Source organism: Eschrichtius robustus, chromosome 17, assembly GCF_028021215.1.
Source record: "Eschrichtius robustus isolate mEscRob2 chromosome 17, mEscRob2.pri, whole genome shotgun sequence".
NCBI lineage: Eukaryota > Metazoa > Chordata > Mammalia > Artiodactyla > Eschrichtiidae > Eschrichtius > Eschrichtius robustus.
In genome coordinates, this window is record NC_090840.1 from 74,452,244 (window position 1) to 74,476,529 (window position 24,286).

General features: G+C 42.0%; 1 long non-coding RNA gene across 16 annotated transcripts in view; it reads left to right on the forward strand.

Moving 5' to 3' along the window:
- Nucleotides 1–21,041, forward strand: part of LOC137751561 (uncharacterized) — a 379,806-nt gene extending 358,765 nt beyond the window's left edge. For 10 of the 16 annotated variants that reach the window (XR_011070852.1, XR_011070845.1, XR_011070857.1 and 7 more), the window contains 2 exons: nt 19,434–19,582; nt 19,966–21,041. This is a non-coding gene — a long non-coding RNA (uncharacterized lncRNA). Of the gene's footprint in view, nt 1–2,845; nt 3,344–4,676; nt 5,171–19,433; nt 19,583–19,965 lie in introns of those variants that run through there. The other 6 variants (XR_011070853.1, XR_011070851.1, XR_011070864.1 and 3 more) reach the window with 3 other exon arrangements.
- Nucleotides 21,042–24,286: the final 3,245 nt, after the last annotated feature.

Genomic DNA, 24,286 nt, shown 5'->3' on the forward strand with positions numbered 1-24,286 from the left:
TGCCAGCGATAGTATTTCCTCAAATATCTCTCTAAGAAGGATTAAGTAAAAACTTGATGAAATCAAATGTTTCATTTTTCTCTTTGAATATACATCTTCCAATTTTTTCAGGCCATACTAATTAAAAATAACCTCCTACTATAAAAGATAAAATGTTTTTTGAGAAACCTCCACACTGTTTTCCACAGTGGCTGCACTAATTTACACTCCCACTAACAGTGTACGAGGGTCTCCTTTTCTCCACATTCTCACCAACATTTGCTATTTGTGTTCATTTTGATGATAGCCATTTGACAGGCGTGAGGTGACATTTTATTGTGGTTTCGATTTGCATTTGCCTGATGATTATTGATGTTGAGCATTTTTTCATGTGCCTATTGGCCATCTGCATTCCCTCTTTGGAAAAATGTCTATTCAAGTCTTCTGCCCATTTTTTAATCGGGTTGTTTGTTTTTTTGATGTTGAGTTGTACAAGCTGTTTATGTATTTTGGACAGTAACCCCTTATCAGTCATATTATTTGCAAATATTTTCTCCCATTAAAAATAAAACTAGCATATGACCCAGCAATTCCACTCCTGAGTATATATTTGAAAAAACCCAAAAATGCTAATTCAAAAAGATGCATGCACCCCAATGTTCATAACAACACTATTTACAATTGCCAAGAAATGGAAGCAACCCAAGTGTCCATAACAGATGAATGGATAAAGAAGATGTGAGATATACATTCACACACACACGCGCGCACACACACACACACACACACACACACAATGGAATACTACTCAGCAATAAAAAAGAATGAAATTTTGCCATTTGCAGCAACATGGATGGACTTGGAGGGCGTTATGCTAAGTGAAAAGTCAGACAGAGAAAGACAAATACTCTATAATATCATTTATATGTGGAATCTAAAAAATACAACAAACTAGTGAATATAACAAAAAAGAAGCAGACTCACAGATATTGAGAACAAACTAGTGGTTATCAGTGGGGAGAGGGAAAGGGGTGGGGCAATAGAGGGGTAAGGAATTAAAAGGTACAAACTATTATGTATAAAATAAGCTTCAAGGATATGTTGTACAACACAGGGAATATAGCTAATATTTTCTAGTAACTATAAATGGAGTATAACCTTTAAAAATTATGAATCACTCTATTATACACTTGTAACTAACTTCTATAATATTGTACATCAATTATACTTCAATAAAATAAAAAAAGATAAGTGATTCATCCTCTGATACTTTCTCCCACCTCCTTTCTTTAGTCCTGAGTTTTGTTACTTTTACAATTTTAAACTTAAAATGATTGATAGCACATTGTGTTCAGCAATCAAAAATTTTGCTGTTGTGCTGTTGTTTAACCTTGTTTAAATGAATGTGATCCCCATAGCTAGTTCTTTGAACTATAACTTCTTCATTCTAGAGGTGTGTATAGGTGTGTGTTTTAATAAATTCATCTCACTCCCTTTTTATCTGTCTGGATAAAGTCTTCCTCTATAGATAATGTTGGTCAGGATAAGTTCAGTGCCTCCTTGTAAATTGTACTGTTTTTTTCTAATATATTAATTTCTTATGATTTGCAGATTTAGTATTTTTCTAGTATCACAAATATATATGAAATGACATCTCTGAAACACTCTCCCATTTGTTGGTTGCTCTCCTTAAGAAATATAAATGATTCTTTATGTGGGCCAACTTTGAAGTCTTTATTCATCATCATCTGTAACTGATTTGTTCATTTATCCTTTTCCTTTGCATTCACTGTGAGGTGCTAAAGCCTTTTCTTTTTGTCATTGTTTGAATTTTTAGTTGTGCCTCGTCTGTTCTCCACTGGTTTACATTTATTTGTTTGATCTGTAAGGATGCTGCTTTGACCTGCAGTTGTTTCCTTAACCTGGTAATCTGCCTTTTCATCCCAGCATATTGCTTCATCATCTTGTTTTTGAGTCTTGTATAAATGACTCCATACTGAGTTTTTTATTGTTCTTTTGCAGATTGTCTTTCCTTTCCCTTTTGTGTTCTAGAATGCTTGCATAGTTGAAATGCCATTTTCCTCCCTTTTTTTCTCACGCTTAGCATGGAGAGCTCTGCCCAGACCTTCTCTTTGCTCTTATCCAATGTGGAAAGACACTATTGTTCCTTTTTTTGGCTTCGTCTTTGATCAGGTGGTCTTGTCTTGTTACTTTTAGTTAAATTGATCAGGCTGAACGTTTCTTTCTGAACGCTCTTCTGGAATCTGAGGATACAGGGCATGGGGTGAGAGCTTGGCTGAAGCTTCTGGTTGACCCGACATGGGTTTTCTTCTAGGGTCCCACAAAGTATCCTGTTCTGGGGCCTACCACCGGCCATTTAGATGTGTCTCCTGTTCATCCCACCACCTCAGCATGAAGCCGCAGAAAAAGCTGGTCCCCAATGGCTCTTGCTGTTTCTGTTGAGTCCTCTGTGCCTCACCAGTATTTTATTTTCACTGCAAGTGTGATAACTCTTGTTTAGTGTTATTTGTCATATCGTGTTACGCCCCTGTTCAAAATCCTCCCAAGGCTCCCATCTCACTCACTCAAAGCCATAGTCCTCCAGTTTTTACCGGGCCGTCAGCGTGATGGCCCCTGGTACCACCATCCCAACCCTTGGCTCCCTTGGCTTAAGCCACACTGGCTTCCTTGCTGAGCTTCAAGTGTGCCAGGCCCAATTCTTCCTTAAGAAGCTCCCAGCAGCAGTTCTCCCTGCCTAGAACCCTCTTTCCCAGATAGCCTCATGGCTTCGCCTTAGATTCCTCAAAGCTTGGCTTGGATGTCAGGATTTCAATGAGGTCTTTCCTAAAGATGCTTTTTTATACAGCAGGTAGCCGGGAACTCCTTCCGCCTTCTCTAAGAACAGACCCTGTCTCTGGGGCTCCAGTTTAGCCACCTTGCCCAGGAAGAAGCATGCGGGCCTCTAAGTGAGAAAGAGCTTCTGTAGATTGCACGACTGGCTATGAGAAACGGGACTTCACAGACCCGGCCTGGGGCACACAGCAGAGTAGTGGAGAGCCCTCCACTGGGACAGCCTGCAGAGGCTGAGATGTTGAGTGACAACTAAACTTGCAGTTTGAAAGATTCTGTGAAGAAAATTTACAAAATAAAATAAACTAATCCAAGATGAACTAAAACTTTGTCACCTTTTTTCTCTTGCCCTGCCAAGTTTTCACCCAGACTGTGTAGAGGAGACAAGGACAGGCCACCATGGACTTCAGTTTCGGGGTTATACATATTTTTGACCCTTTGAATTAATAGCTGCTTGGAAATTGAAAAAGTTTGAAGTAAACTACCTGCTGACTTCCGGTTCAAAATGGGAGCTGTCTGGTGGGTCCGCAAGCTAAGCCTTTTAGCTCTTCTTGTTAAAATCGTAGATGCGATGGAACGCTAAGACAGAATGTACAGCCTGATGACAGAAGCTAGAATGGTTCACAGTAATTATGGGGTAGATGGATCTGGATTGAAGATCAGCTACCTCGACTCCAGCATATGGCACGCTCTTGCTTTCCTTCATGAAACAATTCCCCTCCTCAGGAGTTGTCCTCGAAAATAGTATTATGTCCCCCTCTTCTCCCATTTCCCCCAGTCCAGCCAGATGCTGGGAATCACAGGAAAACCTGAACAGAAAATAGGGAGAGATTGAAGTAGCGTGGGGAGTCAAGTGACCCTGCCAAAGCCGTGAAGTAGCTGCCAAGGCATGAAGTCTCGGGCGGCTTCTGCCTGGCAGGGGTTGGGCTGGTTCCATCCTGCATTGTCTCTGAGAACCAGAGGCTGGGCTGAGATCTGAGCAAGAGGGAAGCGTATTCAGTGCACGGCATCCCAGGGGAGAGCCAGCTATTAAGCAAGGAGTGGACTGAAATCTGTGAGCATAATTTGTGAATTGGAGAAGAGAATTTGACCCTTAGGGCATGCGTGGAGCAAATCACTCTTCCTGGCTTTAACAAACACTGACAAACCAACCTTGTCCTGTCCAAGGATGAGTAAAACAAACAATATCATTATCAATACAAAGAAGGGGGCAATGCGAAGTCTTGCCCCCAAAAAAAGGTGGGCGGGAGGAATAAGGCAGAGAAATACCGAGAACAATTTATCACAGAATCCAGGTGGTCATTTCAGAAAACTGTATGGTACTCCCACAAACTGCATGAAGGTCTCTCTGAAATGGAAGCAGAATGTCTGGAGGAAAGATCTAGAGGGGAAAAAGGCAAAGCAATTAGATGGAGGAATCATGATGGGAGAAAGCAAGAAAAATATATGTGCTCAATGGACGGTATCGCTATTTCCTGCTGTGTGAAGGTTTACCACGGGTGTGGAGGACATATCTGAGAAAGTCCCTCAGAATTTAGGGAAAAGGAGACAAAGGGTTGAAAGGACGAGAGTAACAATAAGTGAGATTTCAGAAATGTTGGCCAGAAAATGCAGAGCTGTGTGACACCAGTTAGCATTGCTGAGCTAAAGGCACAGAAGGCTCATGGGAGGCAGGAATAAGTAGCCCTGATTCAAGAAAACCCAAAAACAAGAGCCTCAAATCTACGTAGCCTGGTGAGAAGATTAGCCCCCTGAGATAAATACAAAATCCCGTAAATATGCAGAGGTGAAACAATGGGGTTGTTTCATATTAATAAAAATTAACCTAGCCTTCATCTTCTTTCCAGCACACTAAATGACAGAAGATAATTTGGTAGCATCTATAGAGTCTCAAGAAGAAAAGGATGTGATCCAGGAATGTTCCATATCTGTTCCAGTGAACATTCACGTATGCAGTGAACAGGATGATATCCCTGGATATGCAAAGGAGACAAAATATATTATCTGCAGTCCCTCCTTGAAAAACTTCTTCAAGACACATTTGCAAACTGAGTAATGAAACACAAGAGCTCAGAATTAGATGGTCACGATATAGCAGGACTCACAGTGAGCAGTGATAACAATTAAAGAAGAGATAAACTTCTATGTCACCATTATGGTTATAAAAAGGAATTAAAGCCTGAAATTCATTCAGGACACAAAATGCTTATAATATATAAAATAATAGTGTCATAACTATGAGCTGGATCCCAAAACTTCAAAGAATTATTAAAAAAGACTGGGAAGTACATGAGGCGGTGTGTGGAAAAGAAAAATAAAGTGCTGAGCTCATTGTCTTACAGAGGGCCTATGAATTTCATCCTTGTAATGTGTTTATAGATTTTAGTTTTCTTTAGGTGTACATGTATTTTCTATTTTTTCTAACCCAGATAAGTATTTACTTGATTAATAAAGAAACAGTAGAAGCTAAAGAAGCTAACAAAAAATAAATAAAATTCCCTGAGACGAATTTGACCTGAAATGTTGAGTATCTACATGGGCTCTAGTCTCAAAGGAGCCCTCTCTTTTATTCATGTCTTTGGAAAAATGATACAGAGAGAGGTTAGGGTGGAAGTGGAACCCTACTGTGGCTAATGTCACTGACAATGTTGAGATCTGGCTGTCCCACGTTTTCCTGGGATGAAGGGGGAAGGAGGGGAAGTGGCAAGGGATGAGCTCAAGCTTCTCCATAGTCTTGCAAAGCTGTAAGGATGTTTCAACCTCCGTGTGACCCAGGAACACTCCATGGAGTTCAGGATTCACTTATAGTAGAAGAATGAGGGTCTCACTATTTTCTCTGGAGGAGAGCAGTGGGTGTATGACCTCAGAAATATTATTTTTACCTTTCTTGATCTTTGCTTCCTCATCTGGAAAGTGGGGGCAGTAGGTTTATCTCAAAGGTCCCTTAGAGGATTTCAACACATTAGGTACATAAAGCATCTAATGTAGCAAGAGAAAGTGTAGGTGTTTAATTGATGCATACCTTTACCTTCCCAGCACTTCAATATTTCTGTCAACCTAAACTTTGAGGGAAAGATGAGCAGTCAGTGGGCTGGTGATCTGGAGAGTTCTGATGTGTCTCTGGGAAGGTTAGGAGGGGGCTACCAAGGAGATGGAGGACAAGGTCAAGGTGGAGAGGCTAGGATCTCACTCTGTGCCTTGCCCTGACGGCCACTGTAGTTGGCAGTTTCTTTCTCTTGACACAACTCCAAACTGCCTATGAAACATGTTCTGAGAGAAATCCTTCCCCACTTACATTTCCAATGAGGAAGGTATTGCTGTTGGATTCAGTAACTATCATTCCTAAATCTCTTTCTCTAGAAGGAAAAGTTGCTTGCAGTTAATCCATTTTGAACACAGAATGGTGAGAAACTCAGGCTATTTATAGCTACCTATTCTTTTGGTTGCAAAAGATGAGCACTTCTTGGGAAGATGGTACTTCCCTAATTCAGGCTCTTGCAGCCTAGAAAGGGAAACTCCTTTGATGAATCATTGACCAAGGCCAGGGCTTGGCCAACCTTGGTCTTTCAAAACCCAGTCTCTGGTACTGTATTCTCTAGGAAGTCTTCCTGAATCTCCCCCATAGCTGGGTTATTTAATATCAACTCCACCTTGTTCCCTGATTGCTTCTACATTCTCCTCTGCATGGGAGAAACTAGCCTGGAAGCACATTCCCTAGAATTTTGCCGACAGGGGTTAGGATTAGATTCTGCTAAGGAGAGGTGCTGGTATGGTGTTTTGAAGGCCGAGGAGAAGGAGAAGTTCTTATTTGCTGCAGCAGCCGTCAAAGAGTAGGTGTCAGTACATGTGGGATGTTGCCAGAGGCTTCCTCGCACTCATTTTCTTGAGAATTCACCACTTCAGCACTACTTCCTGGATTGCAGGGGTAGCAGCTTCCTGGATTCCAGCCCTTGAAGATTTCCCTACTGACATGACTCTAACCCATCCCACAACTGTTCAAACTTTTAGTTCCCTGTATTAAGTCCCTTTCTTCTTGAAATACCCAGAAAGCCTCCCATCTGCCATTTCAAACTTAGAAACACCAGACCGAGTTAAGCACTCTGTTCTTGGCAGTTCTTTAGCACCTTTGACTGTTATTGCCCAAATCAACAGCTCGGAGGTTGAGTCCACGGACTGTGGAGTAAAGCAGAAACTTTCACAGCATCTTCAGCTGCTGAGACAGGCCAAAGGCGCTTAAAAAAAAAAAAAAAAAAAAAAAACCTAATTGGGAAAAGAACTTGTAAAAGAATAGATACATGTATATGTATAACTGAATCACTTTGCTGTACACCTGAAACTAACACAACATTGTTAACCAACTATACTCCAATATAAAATAAAAAGTTAAAAAATATATATATATATTCATGATAGAAAAGACATTCAGATTTTTCCCTCTCTTTATGTTAACCAAATAAAAATATTTTTTTGTTAAAAAAAAAAATGTGAGCGTGGGACTTCCCTGGCAGTCCAGTGGTTAAGACTGCGCTTCCATTGCAGGGGTCACAGGTTCCTCTCTGGTAAGGAAACTAAGATCCCGCATGCCCCATGGCATGGCCAAAAAAATTTTTAAAAATGTGAGGGCAAATCAAGAGCCTCCGCAGCTAACTCTGGCATGGAAGTTTTCAACAGTATTTGTAGAATTAACAGAGTACTATGAATATAGAATGGGGACCTAAACCCATGAAATCAGTAGTAGTAAATTCACAGACCCCGATGAGTCATTTCGGTATCACAGGGTTAACCACTCAGATACACTGTGACTCTTCGTGATTGGCCTCTTAGACTGTTGGTTTTTTCTTTGTTTAGGATACAACAAATTTATCTACCAGTGGAAAACCAATAAGTTTCCCAACCGCCTGCCACTTGACAACCACATTATTTTGGTTTTGCAGAACTTGACACCACTCGCTAGCATAAAGAAAGGTGGAAGGAATTTGGTAAAAGATGATCCCTGGTCTGCCTTAGAATATGAGGTCCTCCTTCTTTCAGCTGTTCTTGCCATTTTACACCACTTCATCTTGGAGATCTGGGGAGGAAAATGACAGGCGTCAATCATCCTCAGATAAAATACCACGTATACCCTAAAGCAGGGGCAGGCAAACTTTTTTTGCCTACAGTTGGATTATAAGACCTTCAACCTTCTTTGCAGACGCTCACTCACGCAATGCATATTTCTGCTCAGAATTACAGTTCTGACTCCCTACTCCTGCCATCCACGCTCTTTAATGGAGGAAGACACCCTGTTTCTGGTTATTCGGGCTCCTTGTAAGTCCCTCACTCACAAAGGCTGAGCACCTGAGCATATGGGCCTAATTTGAGGAGTGCACAAAGCCTACCTGTTTGGTACCTGCAGAAGCCATGGTGAATGCTGTTCCTCTGCAGACAACTGATTCCTTTCCCTGTATTCCAACTTCCACTCTCCCTCACTGCTTTTCTCTTGTTATGGAGGTATCTTTAAAGAATCTTAACTACAGGTACATTTTTAGCTGTATAGTTCATTAGTGTTAAGTATATTCACATTGTTGTGTAACTAATCCCCAGAACTCTTTTCATCTTGCAAAACTGAAACTCTGAACCCATTATACAATAACTCTCTATGCCCCCTCCTCCTAGGCTCTGGCAACTACCATCCTACTTTCTGTTTCTGTGAATTTGACTACTTTAGATACCTCATATAAGTGGAATCATAAAGTATTTGTCTTTTTGTGACTGGCTTATTTCACTTAGCATAATATCCTCAAGGTTCATCCACGTTGTATCAGAATTTCCTTCTTTCTTAAGGCTGAGTAATATTCTATTGTACGTAGAGAACATTTCATCCACTGATGGACATTAGGGTTGCTTCTACCTTTTAGCTATTGTGAATAGTGCTGCTACGAGATATACAGATATCTCTTGGAGATCCTGCTTTCAATTCTCTTGGGTATACACCCAAAAGTGGAATTGTTCACAAGAGCTTTGCAATGAACCACAGCCTGTCACAGACGTGTTTATTTCAATGATGTTCATGAAAGCTGAACTTTAGAATTGGTTGGCCATTAGAAAAAAAAGTGGGACATCAAAAGCACAGGCAACAAAAGAAAAAATAGGGAAAGCCATTTTTTGAATGCCTGCAATAGAAGAGTTTGGCCTCAGATGACTAGCTGCACAAAATATGCTCTTCAGGGCACAATTCGGGTATGAGTAACGTCTACCTTTACAAGGTCAAAAATAGATTATCGTCCAGAGCCTCCATGAAGATGGACAGCATGTTGATGGCAATGTTTTCATGCTTTAGGACCAACACATCTGGTCTCAAATATAAGAAGAAATTATTGCAGCAACAATATATAGTTTCCAGATGTAAAGATCAAAAAATTTATAATCGTATTTTTATATTTCTGAGGAATGCCTATACTGTTTCTCACAGCAGCTGCACCATTTTACATTCCCACCAACAGTTCCAATTCCTCTACACTTCCAGTTTCCTCACTTTTTATTTTCTGGGGTGTGTGTGTGTGTGTGTGTGTGTGTGTGTGTTTGTGTTTTAATAGTAGCCATGGTTCTCCATTTCTCATAATTTAAAAAAAATGGAATCACACAATTTGGGAAACTGCATTTATCCCTTTAATATCATGAACATATTTTAAAGTCAACAGATATTCATTTATAATAGAATTTCCGATGTCTGCATAGTTTTCTGCTCCATCACTTGCTTACTGGGCAACCCTGGCCAAGTTACTCAACCTCTCTCTGCCTCAGTTGTAAAATGGCGTAATGAACAATTTAAGAGACCTTAGGACAATGTTGTGAGGATTAAATGAGAAGAACCTATAATGGCACGTTGTCAGCAATCAATACATGTTAGCTATGATTATCAATACTTTTATTATTGTTTGCCCACTGCATTGGTGGATGTAAGTAATTCTTTATTGACCTTCAGGTTGCTTCTGGTTTTTCACTTACATGGACATTAGCTACATAGTTGGCAGTCATTTCTTCTTTTAAAAACCATCCAAACAGGTCCCTCTTTTCAGGGATTAGTTGGCTGAAGGAGAAACTCCAGCCCAGCTGAGACCCAGCCTCTATTCTTGGCTTTCTCAGAACAGCTTTTGGTCACGTAGAGCAGGCCTCCTCACCCCTTCCAGAAATACATTGCTCTGGCCTTGGTTTTTAAACAAGCCCTCTCATAATTCATTGCCAAGGTATCTCACCTGCAGATCTGTGGACCTGAAGTTTTTCTGGGGGCTCGGCATAATGATGCATGGCCCGGAGAAAGCTTAGTCAAATATTTACATGGAGGAATGTGGCATTTCCTACCCTGGTGCTCTGATTACCATCAGAGTCTTATCTTTCCCCATAAAAGGAAGTGTGGACATGTACTAAGTTGTCAACACTAGAAAAATATAAGGTCTGGAATAGAGGGCCTGGGAGACTTCTTGATGTTCTTCTATGTAATAACATCTGAGGGTAAGAAGGAGATTCAGCTGGAAGAGGGGGCTTGTGGTGTTGGGGGGTTTTTGAGGCTGGGAAATCTATGAGGTCAGGTATAATTTGGTGGATAGTGCATCTGCCTTCTCGTTAAACTCAGGGGTTTTTGAGTGGTCAGAAGGGAAGATGAGAACACCCATTGTTCTCATCAAAGGGAAGGAAATGCTAATTGCCAAGACTGACCCCCATCTGAAGCATCTCAGTGAAAGACACGCACATCAGAGAAGCCTTCTTCTCTGAAATGAAGCCGAGTATTACGTGGGGAGAGCGTGAGTTTAGAGGCCAGGCAGAACTGGGGCGAAATTCTGCCTCTGACGCTCTAAACCTCCATTACTCAGCAGGTCACAAAACCCCTCTGAGCCCATATCTTCTTGTCTGTAAGCTAGAGACAGCATGCCCTAACATACAGGTTTCACATAAAGATTAAATGAGATGATACGTCTGAAGTTCCAGTGTGATGGTTTGCTATAGGAGATAAAGAGTGACCACACCAAGTTGATAAATTCCCAGCTAAATGCAGAGAAACTGGGTGGTTTTGAATTTTGGGCACTCTGTAACATGGACGAACACCCGACTTTTATTAGCTTTTCTCTTGTTTTTTTTTTTAAATTAATTAACTTATTTATTTATTTATTTTTGGCTGTGTTGGGTCTTCGTTTCTGTACGAGGGCTTTCCCTAGTTGCAGCGAGCGGGGGCCACTCTTCATCGCGGTGCGCGGGCCTCTCACTGTCGCGGCCTCTCTTGTTGTGGAGCACGGGCTCCAGACGCGCAGGCTCAGTAATTGTGGCTCACGGGCCCAGTTGCTCCACGGCACGTGGGATCTTCCCAGACCAGGGCTCGAACCCGTGTCCCCTGCATTGGCAGGCAGATTCTCAACCACTGCGCCACCAGAGAAGCCCTTAGCTTTTTTCTTAATACTGAAAATAGGACTTCTAGGAGTTGAAGGACTCCAAGTTGGAAAGTATCAATCTAGACCAACATGATCACACACAAGCCTCACTATGAAATACTCATCTTAGCCCGAACTTAAAGACATCATCCCAACACACCCAGCATATTTCACTCATCCATCCATTCATTCTACCAGCACTTACTGAGGGTTTACTGTGCTCCAGAAGCTGCTGCAGGCACTGAGAATCCCAGGTTGGAGGAGACTCAGTCCTTGCCTTTTGGATGACCCTAGTCTAGTGGAGGAGAGAAAACTCTAAATCAACCGTTTCATGTCATAAACTGACAATGTGAGTAACATGCATAGTTATAGAGGCGTCCCCAGGGGCAGCAGACAATGAAGTTTTAGAATTGGAAGGACATTTAGAAGCCGACCAGTCCAAACCTTACTGATGTGTGGACTCGGCCACCATGGTCTCCCAGCTTTGTTTTCATCATCTCTAATCTCAAGGGTTTCACGGCCCACCCACCTGCACTCCCAGCCCCAGGCAGCCTTTGGGCAGCTCTGACCGTTTGAAAGTTTTTCCTTAGGTTGAGTCAGTATTTGTCTCCTGGTAACCGTCACACAGCTCCGTGGAGTTAATCCCATTCTTTCGCATGACAACCCTTCAGATACTGGAAGTCAGCTCACAGGCGACAGGCAAGTAGGGATAATCTTAGCCTCGCATCGCACAGGGGAATACTGGGCAGTCCAGGGACGCATCTGACCTCAAGAAGGGACTCTATTCGAGGCTGAAGACATGGTAGGAGTGTCTCACTTTGGATTTATTTGGATTTTAACTACTAGCCTTAATAATTTCACTGGACTTTTATAAAGCACTTTAGTATACATTATTCCGCAGTGACGTCACATTGACCTGGTGAGACGGTTCGGCATGATTTATTATTTCCGTTTTGTTCATAAATAAAACAAGACTCTGAGAGGTGGTGTGCTCAAGGTCACACAGATAACATCTGGTTGAATTGGTCTTCTCCCTTCCATACAAGTGGTCCTGCATACATTTAGTCCTTCCCATCATCTACCTGTGGTCTCCCCCTAGATTTATCTTCTTAAAATATTGACTACATTGTATCTCTCCCTTTATCAAAAATCCTCAGCAATTCCTCTTACGTTCCAGGGTTAACCTCCAAGCCCTTAGAATGACGTTCAAGGCTCTCAAAATTGTCGACTTGCTGGGAGTGTCAGGGATAGCGCAATGGGTGGATGAAATACCAATAAACATTATCACTACAGTGATAGTTCAGCAAGAAATATATACAAAGGGCATCTGGAGAACACACAGGAGCAAGGTGAAGGTCACAGGGGGATTGCAGGAGTTAGGGATGCCTGGGATGGACTTTAAATACATGCATACCAGTAGAAGGTCAACAGGAGCAAAGAGGACTTGGAGGAGAGATAGCCTGGCGGCTGTATGCAGGGCACCATAAAGAATTTGCCGGACAGGTAGGTACAAGGCTGGACTCAGAGAAAGGTTAGGCTCTACGGGAGGCAGGGCCGCTTCCCGTCAGCTGTCAGATTAGGGGCTTTGGACGTTATCCTGCAAACTTCGATGCGCCGTATAGGATTAAAACAGGCCAGTGGCAAGTGCGTTTGGTGGCCCTGGCTAGGAGGGGGGACTGGAGTCCGAAGTCGATGGGATGGACAGGAGCCAGTCTGGCTAGAGATGACGTAAGGAAACTGTTGCCATGAATCAGGGGAGTAAAGATAAAGGGCAGAGGAGGTCATCACAGGAAGAGGAAGGGTTTTCACATATTTTAGGAGAGAAAAGCAAACAAATCCAGTGACTGGGTGCTCGTGGAGATAAGGAGAGGGAGAAGTCAGGCTGCTAATATGCCCTCAGGAGCTTCCAGGTTGGGAGGAAGGTAATGGCGCTACTCACTGCTATTGCCACACCTGCCCGAGACTTCAAGGGAGCGCTGCAGGAAGGAAGTGTGTAGTACCTACTTGTAGGTACGCTAATTTACTTAGGCTAGTAACAAAGAGCTCCCTCTCATCTTGGTGGGGTGGCCAAGACAGCTGGCCAGTCACTTACACCCCCGTTCCCTCTCCTCCCCAGGTATCCTGCGGGACTTGATTTCCTACGGTTAGGTGTGGCCACGCGACAGGGCCCTGATATTCAGGCCTGGCCTGGGCAGTACTCCTCCACATTTTATCCTTTCTGCCAACTTGAGGCAGAAGAACCTGATGGAGACTTGAGAGGGAATGAAGGTCCCTGTACTGTGTGCAGAAGAGATCTGGCCGCCAGCCAGGAACACCCATTTCAGACATGAGTGAACAAAAAGTAAAATTCCTCTCATGTTTGAGCCATTGTGCATAGAATTTCTTTGTTACAGCGGTTAGTCCCACCTAAGCAACGCACCTTTCCTGTTTCCTACCTCACATGGGTAGGAAAGAAGGGGGCGTTTAGTACATAACTATTTGTGCCGGTCACTGCACTCAGTAGATTTATGTACTTTACCCCCTTTAATCCTATAAGTGCTCTGAGATGTTTAAACACTCCAGTTTTGCAGAAGAAAGGAAAAATCCCTGAAATGTATTGCTTTTGCTTAAGGTTATACCGTGTCCCCTTAGAGACATCCGTGAGGCTGTACAAAGCAGATTTTTTTCACTGTTTTTGAATTTTGTTTTCTTTTTCAGCTTTATTGAGATACAGCTGACATATAACATTGTGTAAGTTTAAGGTGCACAACGTGATGATTCACTATGTGGGTATATTGTGAAGTGATTACTACAATAAGATGACCTCAAATAGTTACCTTTTTTGGTGTGTGTGGTGAGAACTTTCAAGATCTACTCTCCTCCAACTTCCAAGTAAACAACACGGTATTGTTAACTATAGTCATCACACTGCATATTACATCCTAAGAACTTATTCATCTCATAACTGGAACTTTGTACCCTTTGAACACCTACAGTTTCTTAGGAAATTCCTTGTCTCTGTGTTTCCTACCATGCTTAGAAAGTAGGATCATGATCAAGAAGAATAGAAGGTGGAAGAGGAAGAGAAGGAGAAAAAAAGTTAATCAGTTGAACCCTTCATTTGTTGAGGTCTAACATCTGTAAATATCAGCTGTATTACAGAGCATGTGCGTGGGGTTGAGCATGTATGTTCACAAGGACTAAAGCCATTACCGATGAGTGCTTTTGAAAGCAATGCCGTCCTTCTGTTGGCCCGGTTTTCATATCCTTTCCTTCCATTTTGGGTCTCTATGCTTTAGTCACTCTGGTCTCCTTTCAGTTCCTCAAACAAATCCTGCTCCTTCTTGACTCCACGACTTTGCAAGTGCTGTTTCCTTTGCCTGGGGTATCACTACCCTCATTCAGTTGGCTAACTTGTACTCATCCTTCTGCTTTCCCTTTAAGCATCATTTTCTCAGGGAAGCCCTCTTTGACCCCGAGATTGCGGCATGTCCCTTGATAGCACTTGTTGCATTCTGAACTCCTGTGAGGCACTCATCAGAATTTTGATTATATGATCACTTTTACAGTTTGGTGATTGGTAGTCCAGTCTTTCCCAGTAGACTGTCAGCTCCATGAGGGCAGAGATGGAGTCTCTCTGGTTGGTTTCTCTATCCCCCAGAACCTAGTTAGAATGCCAGGCACATAGCATTCACTCCATAAATTTTGGGTGAATGTGAAAAAAAAGAAGATTTTTCTCTTAGTAAAATAATCAAAAGCAAACCTAAAGAAAGGCTAGTCTTCCAAATGGCTTTCTGGGAAACATACTACACATGCAAAATTCTGAAATGAATCAGGCTACTTAGTAATCTGAGACTGACTTAAATCTAAACCAAGTAAGGTACTGTTCCATTTCACAAGTAAAGAGGCAGAGTGCATGAAGGTCTGACACGGATTCCCCCTGGTCGTGAGTCAGTGATGGGGGCCTCTCTCACTCTCATCTGTCCCTGCTCACTCTTGGTACTTTCTGTTGGATGCTGACTTTGATGGAGACTTGGGAGCCGTATGGCCGTGAGCCCTCGTCCTAAAGGAAAGGGGAAGAACATTAGAGGTGGAACCCTGGCTCAGCTGCTGTAGGTGCTATGTGACCTTGGGCGACTCTGAGCCTCCATTTCCTAACTCGTAAAATGGAGAGAATCTACTTGTAGGGATGTTTGCAAGGCTCAAATGTGCCAATGTGGTTGGAAGTGCTTTACAGAGAGACTGGCAGTTAGCAGGTGCTCAAAAAATTTTAACTGACATCTAGCACTTTCCCAGTATTGGGGTTTATTTCAGATGCTTAGGACATGTTTCATGTGAACTAATAAGTCAGCAACTCCGTTCATAAAGAAAAGAAAGACTTTCCCTTTTGCTGGTGGATAAAAAGGCTGATTTAATTCCTCGCCCAGTGACAGAGATCTGAAGACAATGATTTGATTCCCTAATCGTGAACGTGCCCCTGCTTCACAAAGTGTGAGATGCTGAGCCAGGAGCAGTGCCCTGGTGGGGCCGCACTGCACGAAGCCAGTCTTTAAAAGAGCTTGTGAGTGCTCTGCTCGTCATTAGCAGATGTGACGTGGTGAAGGAACTTGTTTCTCCAGATTCAGACAGTTTTGAGGACTTACTATGTGCCAGGTACACCCTGTGGAGCACTTTTCACATGCTGTTTTGCTTACTTCCTACCCTATTTCTGTGATGAATCTATTATCATCCCTATTTTCATGATAGGGAAATTCAGATTCAAAGCAATTAACGTGTCCTCAGTCACACAGCTAGTCAACAGCAGAGCTGGTGTTTGGACCCATGTCTGATGCCAAATCCCATGCATTTCCAGATACATTATAGTCTCTTCCTAGTAAAACACATTCCGTGGAGAGTGAAGACCAAAAGTATGGATAAGAAAACCTAGTCCGGCTTTATTATTAATAATACAAAATATTATCACCTGATAGCTTCAGAAACAACCAGTTTCCTTTGGAATGTAGTACTTTCCATTTTCTTTTATAGAAGCTCAGTGGTTCTGATTTTCTCTATTTGATGGTGCATGAAAGCCCCTGGGTAGAAGGCTGTTTAGTGGAGTGGAAAAGGGTCAGACTGGGGACTGTTTCTAGCCCTGAGCCTCTCCTCTGCGTGACTTTGGGAAATTCATTCACAATCTTTGGGCCTCATTTTTCTTATGTGTGAAATGAGGACAATTATGCTGCTTACTCACCTATGTTTATGGATTTTGTGAGGATCTACCAAGATAATTGTTGTACAATGTTATGCAAAAGACTCCATGTTATTATTCTAAGGCAGAGTCATCACTTTGTTCCCACTTTCTCTTTGCCTACAGATTCTCTTGGCATCCAATACCTGATGAGAATTTATGGCTAGTTGGATATAACAGCAAAAGCTCTCTGCCTGTGACTTATATGCATCCTGATGTATTTCAATTTTTGTGTACAGGAAGGTTTTCTAGTTGGAGGAGATGCAATTCTATTTTGAGGTTGTGGACTCAAGGCGCCACTAAACGGAGATTCATGTGCTTTCATTGACGTGAAGTGAATCGTTCATTTGTAGACAGCCTTGCTGCCCAAACCCAATCTGTTACTGCAACCAGTGGGCTTATCTGGTGAGTCTTGTCACTGTCAGAATCAAAGCCAAATATGGCAGGGACTAATGATTTCACTGAGGTGGTCTTTCCTGTGACCACAGAAACCTGCTTTGGGGGTTTCTGTCACTATCAGAGACCCTTGATGGAATTACAGCCCCTGAGTTCATTTTTGTTCTGGTTTATTATCTGGGTAAGCTCCGTACCCAGCTCTCTTTGCCTTATCTGAGGAGCCAGAGCCAGCGGTGAGTGAGTCATAGGATCTGGCCAATTGCGTTTCCACAATTTTATTAGAATAACTGGGTAGATTAGCTCTGTAAAACAGGGAATAAGTGTCTTGGGCATTCATCAGAGTCTCCCACAATTCCTAGAATAATTTTGTATTTTTTTCACGGAAGCATCTGTGGAAAGAGAGCAGGGGAGCCAGGAGACCTGAGTTGCTGGATCGTGATTCTGCTAATCCCAGGGGGTTACCTTGAGTATGGCCAGAACACTTTTGGTCGTGGCTGGTGGTATGGACAAAGTTCCGTAGAGCTCAGGGCTTGGCCAGAGAGGGGCAGGGAAAGTTTCTCTAGGGGAACATTTGAGAGTGGTGTTGTAAATTATGAACTTGATTTCACCAGGCAGACAGAGGAAAGGGCAAGGGGTTTTCAGAGAGAGGAAGCTGACTGAACAGAGCAATGCAAAGTGAAAGTCAGCAAAGGGTCTCAGGAATGGCATCTTTGACTGTGGTGAGAAGGAAGGTTGTGCTGTGGAGCCTGAAGAGGCAGGGCGTAGAAGCCAGCTCATGAAAAGTCTGGAGGACCAAGCTCAAGTGGTTGCCCTGGGCAACTGGCAACTCCAAAGGCATGTTGAGCATGGGGAAGTGGGGAGGGAATATGATTAGAATTTTTTTTCATTAAACAGTCGACACACAATATGAGACCAAAGGGATCATTTGTTGCTCACATTAGCCCTGCATAATAAGTGAACGACCATTGATCTCCCCATTTAGCAGATGAGGAAGCTGAGGCTCGGAGAGATTAAATGTTCAAGGACACACTACTCAAGGAAAACAGAAGATAAAAATAATTCATACTTCATACTTCTGCCGGATAGGATTCCATTGAATTCTTATAAAGTTCAGTTAGAGATTAGGTAACATTTGCTCTGAGGCATTACCAGGGTTTAGACATTCATCCAAGATTCTGAAGTGGAAAGAGGCCAACACTGCATAAGTAAAATTCAGAGTCATTAGTAGAGATATCATTAGGCCTCTCTTTTAATCATTTCTTACTCAGAACCAATGTATCATTCTTTTCACTGGCTCTAGGGGAGGCTGGAACTTGTCTGAAGGTGGCTGTGCAACTAAAATTTTTGTAACGTTTTCTGTGTCAGCTCTGATAATGTAGAGTTCATCCACTGATGTTAGTGCCACAGTGGAGGTCTAAAAGATTCTGGGAGAGCAAAAGAGATTTTAGTCTTTACAAATACAGTAGTTGGCCCTTATCCATGGGGGATACATTCCAGGAAACCCAGTGGATGCCCTGAAACCACAGATAGTACCGAACCATACCATGTTTTTTTCCTTTATACACATAGCTATGATAAAGTTTAATTCATCAATTAGGCACAGTAAGGGATTAACAACAACAACTAATAATAAAATAGAACCATAATAAAAGTTATGTGAATGTGGCCTCTTTCTTTTTCTCTCTCAAAATAGCTTATTGTACGGTACTCACCCTTCTTCTTGTGATGTTGTGAGATGATAAAATGCCTATGATGAGAAGTGAGGTGAATGATGTAGGCATTATGACCTAGTGTTAGGATACTGTTGACCTTCTGATGATACTTCAGAAGGAGGATCATCTGCTTCGGGTGATCCTGGATCATTGAACTGTGATGATGTTGATGATTGGATGCCAGGAGCAGATGATGGTGATGGCTGGGGATCCCAGGCAGGATGGAGTGGAGTGGCACGAGATTTCATTAAGCTACTCAGAAAGGCACACAAGTTAAATATCGATTGTTTATTTCTGGAATTTTTCATTTAATATTTTTGGATCAAGTTTGGCCATGGATAACTGAAACCGAAGAAAGTAAAACCACAGATAAAGGGAACAACTGTACCTCCAGAGAGGGTGATCCTTTTACACATACTTGCAGATGAACTCAAAGAATCCACTTGCCTGGCTCAAGTTTAACAAGGGTTACAATGTTGCATCTCAGGGCAGGAAAGAGTAGGACAATGAAAGAACTGGAATTTTTTTCCCTGAGTTGTATTTCTAAGGATCATAAAAATGAACTCCTGCTTTTGGGCATGGCACTGGGTATTGGCCAGTCAGGGTTGAGGTACTCACTCTCAACTCACAAGTATAAACTTTGGGAAGTCACTTACCTACCATGAATCTCAGTTTACACAACTTTAGGGTAGATTTAATATCCCCTTCCGTATAGAGGTATTGTGAGAATGCAGTTTGCAAACATACATCTGGAGTGGGTCCAAAGTACTTATAAAAAATTATGTAAATTTGGAATTAGTTCTTTTCCTCAGGTCCTGGATGTTTTTATTGGTTTTTGTTCTCCATTAGATTTTACTACAGTGACTCTAATTTTCTTTTGTCTCCTAGATTCCTCTCCAGTGGCTTGTGACACTGCTTCAGGAAGACTTGCCCAACACCTGAAGAATTTCTGTGTTCCTTTTCCCAGTCTGGGATGTCTACTTACCATATTGCCAGCTTCTGGACCTGTTGTATCTGGGATGCAGGCTGAACCAAAGGCAGGTATCCTTCAAGGCATCCAGATATAAAAATAAGTACATCGTTGAGATTAGGAGGAAGATCAATCACATTTTGGGGCTCCCCAAAGTTCCTTTATCCCAAGATAAAAATGACATTCTAAAACGTATGAAAACAGACTTGATAGAAAACCAAACTAAAGCTAGAACTTAGTTGGAAAGAGGTTTATTTTTTAAATATATAAAATAAACCATTGTACATCTATTACACAAGGACTAAGAACCTGTAGCAAAAAATGAGTCAAATTCTAAAATATCACAAGTTTCTTTTCAAAATGTGTTGGTGCATTTTCATCATCGCTGGGTTTCAACTTAATGTCTTCTGCTCTTGAAATGAACACTTCCTCTCCTTTTCTTATCCACAGCTACACCCACCCTCCTGCTCTGGGTTGCTCAGAAATTCCAAGAAATTCCAAGTGTCCTGCTGCCTCCCTGGCTGGAACAGAGTGGAATGCACCACTGCTGATAACAACAGAAGAGGCCCCAAACCACAGAGGCAGGCAGCCCCGGGGGGCAAATCCTTGTTCCACCGCTTCACGCTGAAAGATATTGTACACGTTACGTAGCTTTCATCATAGGTCAGATTTCCTGGGAAAGAGAGTCTAGGTCTCTGAGGGTTGTGTGGAGGAGGCTGACTGGGGAGTGAGCTCAGAAACAACAACAACACGGGGAGGGATGCAGGACTGGGCAGAGGGAGAAGCTGTTCCATGATGCAGTTTCAGTGGAGACCTCCAGCAATCCCACAGGGAGCTGGGATGGCCCTTCAGAGTTGTCCCAGCTGAGGACAAATGGTTAGGCTTTTGTACTTCCACGTTGGCCAGTCATAGATGCAGGCTGCCTTCTGAGAAATGGTCTGAGATGAAAGCTCTCTTTGACTGAGTCTTGGAGCAGCAGCTAGAGGTCCTGGTAGTCGGCGGAATGAGTGCCTGCATCCTGAGGTGTATCTGGGCAGCCCACCGTACCTGTGCCTACATGTTCAGTACATCAGAGATCAAGGAAGTCTCCTTGGCCATTCTACCTGAAATGGGCAACCCCTTAATCTCATATCCCCTGTACCCCGTCTTACTTTTATCCATCGTATCTGTCATGAACTGACATACATTTTTTTAAAGATTTGTTTGATTGGACCATTTTTAAAGTCTTTATTGAATTTGTTACAATATTGCTTCTGTTTTATGTTTTGGTGTTTTTTTTGCTCACGAGGCATGTGGGGTCTTAGCTCCCCGACCAGGGATCAAACCCGAACTCCCTGCATTGGAAGGTGAAGTCTTAACCACTGGACCGCCAGGGAAGCCCTGAACTGACATCCTGTATAAGAATTCATCTATTGTCTTTCTGGAAATGCGCTAGAACACACTCCAAGCTACTTGAGGGCAGGGATTTTGTTTTACTCATGACTATATGCCCAGTTCCTGAAACAGGGATTGGCACAGATTGAACACTCAATGTATATGTGTTAATTGAGTGGAATAAATGAATGAATAAATATAACATATACTGAGTATTTATCGGAAACACTCAAGTTCTAAGCACTTGCAGTAACTAATATAATCTTCACGACGACTCCGTGGAGGGGCACTATTATTATCCCAATGCTTAATTATCTTGCCAAGGTCTTGCAGCTTAGAAGTGCTGTATTCAGGATCAGAACCAGGCAACGGGATTCATACCATTGCCTGGTATGGATGGAGCTGGTCCTCCATCCGAGCGAGTTAGCCCTACCCTTCCTCCTTTCCCCTTTCTGCTGTCTCGTAGAATACATGTCCAGTAATCACATCATGGCATGCTCCAGATATTTTGTTTTATCGCTTCAGACCAAAAGGCGAGAGCTCAGCTGAGTTCCAACTCCTGCCCTTTCTTCCCACTTTCTCAATATTTTTACCTTAGAACCTGATCAACTCGCACAACTTTTTTTTTTTTTTTCTCTAACACTGCCATTGACAGATGCAGATGCAGAGGCTATTATGGTTTATGGTGCTCTTTTGCATGCATTATCTCATTTGATTAGCCCAGTAGCCTTGGGATATGGGCCATACAAGGATGGCCACCTGCAGTTTATAGATGAGGAAACAGAGGCTCAGAGAGGTTACATAAAGCTATTTGGAAGCAGAACTTTTAGTTCTAAGTCCCACGTTTGCTCTATTTTGCTCTTTCTTTTCCCTTGTTGGGGCCCGGAGGGTAGAAGTTAATCCCGAAGCATTTCTGCCCTCCACATTTATTGAAAGTCACTGGGAACATTGGTGAGTATTTATCATTGGCTTCTTCCTACTTGACAAATGAGGAAACTGAGGCATGAAGAGGTTACATGATTTCCTCAGGTTTCATACTGATGTCATTGGAGCGGGGATATTAATTTCAAAATTCACGTGCCTGTATTCCTTAGCACCGTCGCTGCTTCTAAGTTAACAATTCTGGGGTCTATTTCAAACTTCCATCCACCTTTCCTTGAGTAATGTAATAGGATTCATATTTAACAATTCAAAAAATAATGCTAGTTAAAAATAGAAAAGCCCAGTTCACTTTAAATGCACTCAGGATGCATTACCTCTCTGCCAGCCTGAGAAGATGTCTTAAGGAGACAGTGCTGGCAAAATTTACGTATTATAAAGAGTTCCTTTTATCCAGTTACATCGGCAAAATTTCATGGCATCTTTCAGAGGCCCAAGGAGAGCAGGAACATTTATTCTCCTCTTTGAATTTAATCATAAAGACATCGAGGTCGTCTTCCTGAGGCTGAGCTCCAGGCCACAGATTCCAGACTGGAGAAAAGTAACTTGAAAGAGCCTGTTTTACACAGGCCAGTGGAATGCTTTGCTTTTTTGCTTCTGAGCCTCCTACGTGGACGCAGATACACAGAAATAAATATTTACTTCTTGAGAGAGATGGTTAGGAGAATAAATGTTAAAGTTCTGTCCTTACAGTGGAGAAACTCAACTGAGAAACTCAATTCAGTTCCTGGACTCTCAGAGCTCCTCATGGCCCCGGCTTGAGAACCATCATTCCAATTAGAGTGATGGTAGCTGTGGCAGTTTTAAGACCTGTCTACATCTTCTTTCACATGCCATCAAGAGGTGAAGTCTAGTTCTCCCTCTGGCTTGAAATGGGGCAGGAATTTACGGCCACCTTGACAAATAAACTGTGGGAGAAGCGAGCTTAAGTCATTTATAAAACTAGGTTAGAAAAAGTGATGCCGCTTCCGTCTGGCTGACTCTTAGGACATGAGCTTTTGGATGGCTACCCTGGCCATGCTGGAGAGGCCACGTGGAGAGAGAGGTGCCTGAGGACCCTAGTCGATGCCACATAGAACAGAGATGAGCCTTCTCTGTTGGGTTTGGCCCAAATTGCATATTCATGAACTATGCAAATTGTTACTGTTTTATCTACACATCGCATTTAGAGCAGTTTGTTGCAGAATAACAGATAATCTTGACAATAGCCCATGCCATAGATGACGTGCTGGAACGCGAGTCATAGTTCATAGAATTGAACAGGTATGAATCCAGCATCTTGCATCTGGGTTTAAATAACCATTTATACAATGCATTGAACGCAAGAGTCACTTCACATGTTTGTTGAATGAACGGATGGGCGAATGAGTAAAGAATCTGGGGGGAGATCTCTCTCAGTAGAATAACACTTGGGGTTATAACTGACCACATTTCTAATTGAAGCCATAGGTTGAGGTTGTTAAAAACCTGTGCAGTCCAAGTTAAAGGAGTAAATGGTTTTCTCATTTCCTGTAGTGATTTGATCACAAGGAAGACTATGATAGCTTTGCGGTTGGCAATTTAATAGGAACTAACAAGCTGAAGGAAGGCAAAGATGATGTTGGTGCTTGAAAACCTATTTTGGGAAAAGGTGAGAGATATTTATTAAGCCTGAAGAAAGGAAGGGGAGACAGAAAAGTTGTCTTAAATCCTTGAAGGAGGTGACAGATTTCTTTTCTGTTATCCAAAAGCTGCATTAGAACAAACAGGCCAATGCTATAAAATAGCAGTTGGCCAACTTTTTCAGTAAAGGGACTGATGATAGTAAATACTTTAGGCTTTAAAGCCCTGTGGTCTCTGTTGCAACTATTCAACCTGCCTTTGTAGCACAAAAGCAGACATGGTCAATATGTAAACGAATGAGTATAGCTGTGTTCCAATAAAACTTTATTCACAGAAACAAGCTGTGGGCCAGGTTTGGCCCTTGCCTGTAGTCTGTCAATCGTTGCTCTAAAGAAATGGTCTTTTTTTCTACGTAAGCCCAAGATTCCTAATACATAGAGCCATCAAACTTCAGAATTGTCTCGGAGGAGAGTGACATTTCCTTAGTATGTTTAAAATAGGCTGGATGTACAGATTGGACAAAAATATTCTCTCTCTCTTTATATATATATGTGTATATATATATATATATATATATATATATATATATATATATGGCATACATTATATAATAAAATATATATAAAATAAATATACATAAAAATAAATATATATAAAAATAAAATATATATAAAAAATAAAACAAAAGCCCTTTGCCATATATATATATGAATATATATAAAGAACTATATATAGCGAGAATATATAAAGAACTCTTACAACTCAGTAATAATAATAATAATAATAATAATAATAATAATAAAATACCTGCCCTTTTCTCTCCATGGGTAGAAGTTTTGAACCGACACTTCACAAA